The sequence below is a fragment of the Nesoenas mayeri genome (genome assembly GCF_963082525.1).
Source record: "Nesoenas mayeri genome assembly, chromosome: 18".
In the NCBI taxonomy this organism is placed as follows: Eukaryota; Metazoa; Chordata; class Aves; order Columbiformes; family Columbidae; genus Nesoenas; species Nesoenas mayeri.
In genome coordinates, this window is record NC_137566.1 from 11,636,278 (window position 1) to 11,643,991 (window position 7,714).

Consider the following 7,714-nt stretch of genomic DNA (forward strand, 5'->3'; position numbering starts at 1 on the left):
TGGAGCTTCTAGATCTAGGTAAGAGGCAGGAATGAGGCTTAAGTCTATGCTGGAATTGAAAACTAATTGCAATTCTTACTCATTCCAAATCCCCTGTACCAATGAACGAAAGGTAGCCAATTACATTCAATTAATGCCTTTTAGTATTAGTATAATTTGTTCAAGTAGAGTTAACAGTCAAGAGGTTTTCACAAACATGCACTTCTGGCTAGCTGTAAAACACTCTGATGTTGTTTACTTACACAGCTTAGAAGAGACTGTACCTTCCATTTGCTTACTGCCACAAACTTCTGAAGTTGGAAATCAGATAAATTCAGTCTCAATCTGTGGTTAAAATTTTTACGTGCTCTTTAAATTCATGCAACTCTTGTTTATCAATGGATTATTAATTAAACATGGAAGAGAACTCTCCCACTGAGAAGGCTTCAGTCTTTGCAACAGTTTCTGTAGACTTGATGGTTTCTTTTAAAGTACAGTATGTATGACCTTAGATTGTTCAGAGTTAAGGCACCAAATAAAAGATAAAACAACATCTAAAATAAGAAACTTGCTTTAGAACTACACACATCTCCACATACCACTTCTGGACATTTAACTCCTCTTAAATGTCAAGGTAAACATGTGGTCTGAATGGTTCATACACACAGGAACTGGAGAAAAAAAACACTTTCCTAAATTTAAATCTTATACTGTGATGAACCTTTTCTATTACAAACTCACACAGCTACTTCTGGTATGGCATTGTGTTGCCTACACAGTATGAGACAGGCCTAGCAGAAGCAGCACCCTTTCTCCTAGAAGACCCCAGACTAGAAGAACAGGCGTATCTGTCCTACTCATGGTTTCGTATCATCTTAAACATCAGTTACAAAGGAACAACTGAATCGGTCCCATTTCTGTGAGCAGAATGGGAAAAAGGAGGATGCTTCAGAGCACTAGAAAACGTGGACATAAATAAGTATGGATTTAGATGAGACAAATAAAGCTAAGAAGACATAAATTCTGGGATTAAGTAATAAAATAGCTTTGTGATGACAATTCTGTTAATGTCAAACACTTAATTACTAGTGGTTAATGTTGAAGGGAAAGTACAGGTGAAAACTGCTGCCACAGTCCATAGGCGTAGGACTTCAGGGCTGAGTTTCTCCAGTTAATTGCTCTAAAATGACTGTAACAGAGTTTTCACCTTACAGTAGGGATCAGATTCACAGCAAACTAGATGTGCTAAAACAGAAGAATGAAATCAATGAGCTGCTAGACAAGCTGTCTCATATACTATAGATAGCGGATACAACTATAATACCCCTTAGCTTTGCTTTAAACAGGTCAATGAAGTATATCATTTTTCAATAGATTTATTCAGTAGGAAGCCCAAGAGGGCCTGTATCCTGAACATTTGAGCTGAGTTACTGTTTTTTTAAGATGGTACAACTGTTCTTACAGAACTCCTCAGTGAGTCAAGCAGAGAGCTCGTTTTCATTCTTCTGATGCCAGAGAGGTCCTAAGTCAGCTTCATGCCTGAGAACAGCAATCTGAACTTCATATTTACGTATCTCATCACGTATCCAAAAGAATCCACTGCAGCAGAGTTCTGTGATTCTTGTGTGGTTTCCCAGAGCCACCGGAAATAGTAGCTGGTTTTATAAGCTGCTTCTGTGACTTGGAACTCATCTGAAGCTGGGACATGTTTTTCCCTTGATTAAGTAACAGGCAACTGTCTAGAGAGAATTTAGCTCAAGGCAAGAAGTTCTAATCCTGAATAATACTACCAAGCAAAAGAGACAGAGGGAAACTTACAATTTCATCTGAGTAAAGACTGAAATACTATATTGTCTGATGGGTCTTCATTTATACACTTCTGGAGAGATGTTCAGGAATCCCACCTCTAGACTGTGATTATCTACAAGCTCTCAGAAGCACAGATGCTGAATTACAAATGAAGCAAGGGACACTTTCTTTCAGGGGATGGGTGACTGAAAAGATAGAGACTGCCAGGCTCACTCTCCAAGACATTGCTGGGACTGGATCAGGGATGGTACATTAAAGCTGTTCACATTTACTGCTATCTTGGAGTTTTAGAACAAGTACCAAAAGTTTGATGTTCCACAGTTGAACAGCCAACAAACAGGAGACTTCTTCACAGAATCAGAGAATGTCAGGGATTGGAAGGGACTTCGAAAGCTCATCTAGTCTAATCCCCCTGCTGGAGCAGGAACACCCAAATGATAAGGTTTTTATTAAGACACACTTTATATCTTTTTTTCCTACCAGAAGGCAAGTGTTGTCATAGAAAGAATCCTAGTCTCCAGTGATCAGAGATACCAGATCAGTTTTCACAGATCTTTCTAAATGAGTAGAAATAGTCCCTTGGCACATGAGTAAATTGAAATATTGAATACTTGATTCTCTGAAGATCTTCATAGGCTGATTAAAGTTTTTTAAGAAATCTAGAAACTTCTATGTAAAAGTTCTGTAATTTGAGAGAATCAGTTTTTTACTGGGATGTTAGGAGATGATCAGAAAAGGCAGGGAAGGAAGACAGAATTCACAGAAGCAAAGGTATTCAATTGCACTGGAAGTCATGGCAGCAGGGTTTGAAGCACATTAAGTGGGAGCCATGACAATTGCTGAATCACCTAATTAGCTCACTTTGGCTACATGACAGCAAATTAGACCGATTAGAAACCACCTACCCAGGCACTAAATTGCCTTTGTGAGGGCTGGATGGTGCACTGTGTCCAACAGAAATTGCTGGGGCAACAGAGGCTGCGTGTTCCACATTCCCTTGGTGAGCGTAGGCTGGCCCCTCTCCATCCAGCTGGCACAAAGCCCAGCAGTAAGGTCTCCATGTTCCAGTTCCTGAACGTGTGCTTAAGGAAGCCAGCAAGCACTGGCAGAGGGGCCAGGATGGCAGGAAGCAGCTAGCCAAGCCCTCCAAGCCAATCTGCTTGCCTTAAAACCTTCTCTAGATAGAACGGCAAAGAAGAGCAGCTAAAGGCAAACAAATGCCATTGTAACAGTGGAACAATCTATATTTTAATCTCCCCATCTGTAAATAGCCTCACTTTCCTCCTCCAAGCAGACAACTGAAGCTCACCAGTTGTTCTTCCAAAGTCAATGGTAATGCCATTCACCTCCAACACAGACAACACATTAACCAGGTCAATTCTTGTTGTGAAGCTCTGGCTTCTTTTAATCCTTTAAGCGTCAGACACCCAAATACTCCCAAAATACACCCGATCATCTGGTTAGCTAAAACTAGAGCTAAGGTGGGAAGTGTACAGGCAGACTTTCCCTGGTGTCCTATTTATATATGTACTAATTGAAAGGAACTTTTTTGGAATTCTTTTCCATGAACCAGAAATTCAAGCTGTAACATTTCTGCTTCACTGAAAAGGTACCACAAATAGGCAACAATATGAGCAGCTGCACAAAGCATATTTAACTAGGTACATGCATGATGAACAAAAATGTATTACAGAAATTTAATACCTTTTCAGTGAAAAAATGAAGATCCAACAAAGCGAGAATTTTAAAAAAGCAGAAGAGTGAAATCTTAGGATTATTAGAGTTAAAAGGGTAATGACACAAAAATATAGAAATCCTTAGTCAAAGCGCTCCTGATGGAAACCAATACAAATGGATTAAGCTGCCAAGTACAGGCCACAAAGAAACAGATCAAATGAGTCAGCAAGACATTTTATTAATCAGTCCTTGAACTGGACAGTGCTTGTCAGGCTGGCATCAGTTAAGCCTAGGAAAGAATACTCCAGAGAAGTTCATTATAATGCACCTTAACATTGCCTTGACGCATAAAAAATACTGTCTTCTGAAGGAAGCAGAGCAGCCCGCTGCTCCGCTGTCAGCACTGCTAAGCCTGACAGGCTGAAAGAATGAATTGAATTTTAAGTGAGCTTCAGACCAAGCCCCAAGTTTTCATCTGCTGTTATCTTCAAGGTGCAAATCTGCACCACCAAATGGCAAGGACGTTCTACTGGCTCATCACTTGCACCTGCAAATGTAATCAAATGGTTCTGTGCTTTCATGGCTCCTGAAGTTCGTTTCCCCAGGTGCAAATGTATAGGCCACTTGCAAAGCTAACAATATTTAACAGCTATCCTTCTATATCTGGCTATGAATTCTATCCAGACATGTCCTGAGTTATGGATAACCTACACATGCAGTTATTTACTGAACTAGATGTTTTCAATACTGAAATGAAATCTAGTTTATTTTTGCTGTTATATTTTGATGCAAAACAACAAGCTCTGGGCCTGATATACTACTATATATTCCGTAACAAGTGTTTTCCTGTTTTACATCAGTATAAACTGTGATCAGTCAGGGTTTTTTAATGCTTTCATCTCTGAACTGAGACCCTAAAATGCTGTTAATAATACAACATCATCAACTCCCTCCCTTTTGCCCCCCCCCCCTTTTTTACCTTTTTAATATTAAAAAAGTTGTTTCCAGCAACTTCAAATACTGCAGGTACTGCAATTGTGCAGTACTGTACTATGCAACTTTGCATAACACAAGGTTATATAAAGGCAAATTTAAAAAAACCCACACTAGTATTTTAAAACTACACATATCATGTGCACCATATAGGTCATAATCCAAAACAATTTTAATCCAAGTAAAATATTTGTTAAAACATTTACTACAGAACTAAAAATAGTTATTTATGGGTGGCTGTATCCTAATTTCTAGCCTTAGAAAACCACAGTGAGGCAAATTACTCATGCAGAGTTAAATCACTGCCTGCCTTCCTCTCCTCCCACTGCACCCACAAGAGGGAAGCAAACCTGGCTGCTTCATTAATTAATTTGGCCTAATGTAATTTGATCTCTGCAGATTTTAACTGTACTATCATCAAAGTCTTTCATTCTTCATTTGAAGTTTAGCTTTAATAGTTTAGGGAAATAATTTCTCTCTTTATTAGTTAGATAATATCACACATTCCACTTCTCCTGATAACCATGGTGCAGCTTGCGGTGCAGCCATGGCTGTGGTTTGGTACCTCCCCAAATGTTCTCCCCAGGTATGCAGGGAGGGTAGTGCCTGACAAACAGGCTATCAATACAGCTTTTAATGCTACACAAGAGAAAAATATTCGAAGGAGAACAGTCTGTTGATAAACCCAAACTATTTCTTAAAATTGTTAAGTAATATTTTCTTTTTTAACTGAAACGGGAGTATTTGAAGTGGCCTTGAAAAATACAAAGCTGGAATTCAGACCTATGTATTATCTGTTCAAACATTTAGTTAGACAAGACAATAAAAACATGTCATATACAAGATTGTCACAGGTATATGAGATTATTAGAAAAAAAGCAATAAAAATATTCTTTAAGCTGAAAATAAAATCTCTTACCTTTTATATCACGATCTCAGCTTACAGTCACTACATTTCTGCTTATTTTATACAAGTGCATATGGCTATGAAGGTCCGGAGAGAATGAGAATAAAGTGGTATTAACCTGCTGAAAACTGCTTAAAAGTCTTAAGCTGCAACATATAGATGTTCCAATACCATTAAAAAAAAAAAATCACCTTTCAGTTATTGCTGATTCACAGTCTCAAAATATCAACATACAAATATTTAAGAGGAAAAAGCTCAGTAAATTTATAGCAGCAAAGTTTTTTGAACTGGATGTTTATCAGATAACTATGTTTTCCTATCATGGGTGATGATTTTAAGAGACACAAAAGCAGTCTATTGGGAAGTCAAGTTCAGGCCTGCCCTTTTTGTGCCTCATTTAATGATGTGGGGAAGAGAGAGAGAATACATCATTTAGTTAGATTTTGGAAAAAAAATATATTCTATGTTTTTTTCTTCTGCCTTTTTGCTACATTTCATGTCCGCAGACGTGCACAATGGTACAAAGCACTACTGCTGCAAGAGTGACCATTGCAAGTCTCTGTAGCAATTTTTATAGGAACCATGCAAATACAGTCATAGTATTAAAATTGTAAAGTACTTAGCTAGTGAAAGTGCAGCACTGGCTGCGTAAAGCAGGCACTCCGCTAGGATTTGGTGCTTGGTTTCGTGCTTGTTCCCCCCCCGCTCCCCACCATACCCATCTTTCCCTTCAGAAGTATATACACATCTATTGCTATGTACCCAAAGAAAGGACTGTGGCTTGGAGTAAGTATTGCTTTTCGTTACATGGAACAAAATTCCACAAGTGAGAAAAAGCATTAAAAAAAAAAAAAAAAAAAAAAGAGAGAAGGAAAAAAGTTGAGATTCCACGTCTGAAGTTGAGAAATCTCAAAACGAACCACGTTCTTGCTTTTAAGACATGTACAAAATGCCATTTCGAGCCACACAACCTGATGGTTCTAGAAGTCAGAGAAGAAATCTTGAGGGCCCAAGTGAATAATAAAAGGTGCGATGCTGAGAGGCTGGCAATAGGGACTGTCAATGAAAAAACCACCTACAGTGGGAAAAGAGCAGAGAAGCAAAAACTTCATGTTAATTTCAGAGAGACTGGCTGAAGCTAAAGCTCCATTTAAATTTCTCTGCTCTTTCAGCTGCAAGTGGAATTTTCATTGTAAAATGGGCACTTTGAATTCTATGAAGGTATTGAAACATCTAACACTTCCAAGGTTACCACTTTCTAAACAAAGAACTGACAGCTCATTCATATTTTCAGTAAAGCAGAGAAATGTAAAATATGCAGCAAGGGGGCAAGTTTACAATGTGGTTAGTAACTCCCAACAAATGACAAAAATAAAAAATGACTTCTATAAATCATCTGAAATGACTGCCATCATGTTGGAAAAGAGCATAGCGCCCTCCTTGGTTTTAAAATAAGAGCAAGTTATTCAGCTTATGAATGTTCATTGTATAGAATTGGTTCAGAGAATATTTTGTTGAGAATTTTACAAAGCTGGGGATTAAAAAAATAACTACAAACAGTTGCCAATCAGGGGAACTCCAAAAGGGGAGGAGGGAGGGAAATCTGTGCAGAGGCAAGATTCCTTTAATGAATATTTGATTACGAAAAACGGGCTCTTATCAGCCATGCTTTTTCTGCTCCGTGATGGCTTCCTTTCATCCATAGGCCAGCAAAATATATTGTGATTTACGAGCACCACTCATCTGATGACATCCCCAAGACCCTGCTCTTCAACACTAACACGTGGATGACGACAGCAGGCTCACCACTACTTGTCAATACACCTACAATTTTTATTAAAGTACCACCAACACCAAACGAAAGTTAGAGCTATGGCAAAAGAAAAACCATTTAAGATGTAAACACGATCCTCAGCACAAATACTTAGCTTAACAGCTGCAGTTAATTCCAAAAAAAGCAGCTTGTTACATAAGCCATGGCTTATTAAGCTTTTCTAATGTTTCTTTGCCTATAACGGGGGGTGTAGGGGAGGAGGAACTTTACGTTGCTTTAAGCACTGTTCTTACACTCTCTTGATATACAAAGCTCCCGCGCCTCAGCAGCGGAGCATGGTGGAGAACAGAGTGCATCAAGGCAAATCTTTGAAAGAGCTCGAACTAAACCTACTGAAAAGCAATGGGTGAGGTCTGAGTAGAGAAGTGCAACCAACAACGCTGCTTATTTTGTGGGGTGATACCTTAATAAAGACTACTTGGCACCCGCGTTAGAGCCCACAGCCGCTTTTAATGCAGAAGTGGTGGAGCTGGGGCCTGTCCTGGAATTGCAGACAGGTGCACACACTCCTCGGC